The sequence below is a fragment of the Balaenoptera physalus genome (assembly GCF_965194825.1).
Source record: "Balaenoptera physalus genome assembly, chromosome: 11".
In the NCBI taxonomy this organism is placed as follows: Eukaryota; Metazoa; Chordata; class Mammalia; order Artiodactyla; family Balaenopteridae; genus Balaenoptera; species Balaenoptera physalus.
The window spans coordinates 77,011,809-77,012,877 of NC_138896.1; positions in this window are offsets into that span (position 1 = coordinate 77,011,809).

Here is a 1,069-nt window from a genome sequence, read left to right on the forward strand (position 1 = left end):
CAGAATAATTTAAAGGAAAAGCTATAAGAGAAGATGGAAACAACTGACAATGATCCAAAAGGGAGACATTAAGGTAAGAGGAAATGTTAATGTAGGCTAAAAACACTTCTGCCTGGGAAGAAAATGACAAATTCCCCTAAAGGGCGATTCACACGCAATAATAAGCATAGTAAGAGTTGAATGCACACCTATTGAATTAAACAACAAGAATATTGAAAATGATTAGTTAGTATATGGAGTCTTCATTGTGCCAAACTTTTATTCATTCAGCAAATATTAGCATGCAGTAACTCTTTTATAGTTCACGGCAACTCCATGAGGTAAATAATGTTGTTATTCTCCGTTTTACAGACAAGGAGGCTGGAAAAGCTTATGGAACTTGCCCAAATCGCATGGCTAGAAAGTAGAAGAGCTGGGTTTTGAATTCAGGACTCTCTGATCCTAATTTTCTCGCATTTAATATAAGAAATCTCAAGGGCTATGGTGGTAATAGAAAGGAAACGGCAGGGCACAGCCTATGTTAAGAAATGCCCACGTGCAGATGGGAGGAAAGACGATGCGCTATGCCTGGGGGTTGAGGAGCACAGCAGATGCAGAAAATACCCCAGAGGGATGAGACACCAAGATAGAGTGTGAGAACTGCTCTCAGAATAAAACAGTAAGAATTGTGGATCCCCTGTTCTTTGATTTTTAAAGCCACTATGCCAATATTGGGGCAAATTAAAGAGATTACCTGCATCAGAATCACCTGGGAATCCTGTTAAAGTCCAGATCCCTGCACCAGACTTCAGACCATTTTTAACAAGCCACCGTTGACTGGGATGCATACCAAAGCTAGAGAAAGATTCTGCACTAAGATGTGGGTAGAGCACGCTCCTCACTTACAGTAACGGCCATAGCGACGGAATATGTTTGAGTAACACTGACAAGAAGGTTAGCTCACTGGGGAGCCCAAATCACATATTTATCCAGCCCAAATCCATGGCATGGGTAAGAAATTTTTTAAAGCCCATGAATAAGGTGATCCCCTCACTCCACCCTAAACAACCCAAACGAACGAATGAATAAA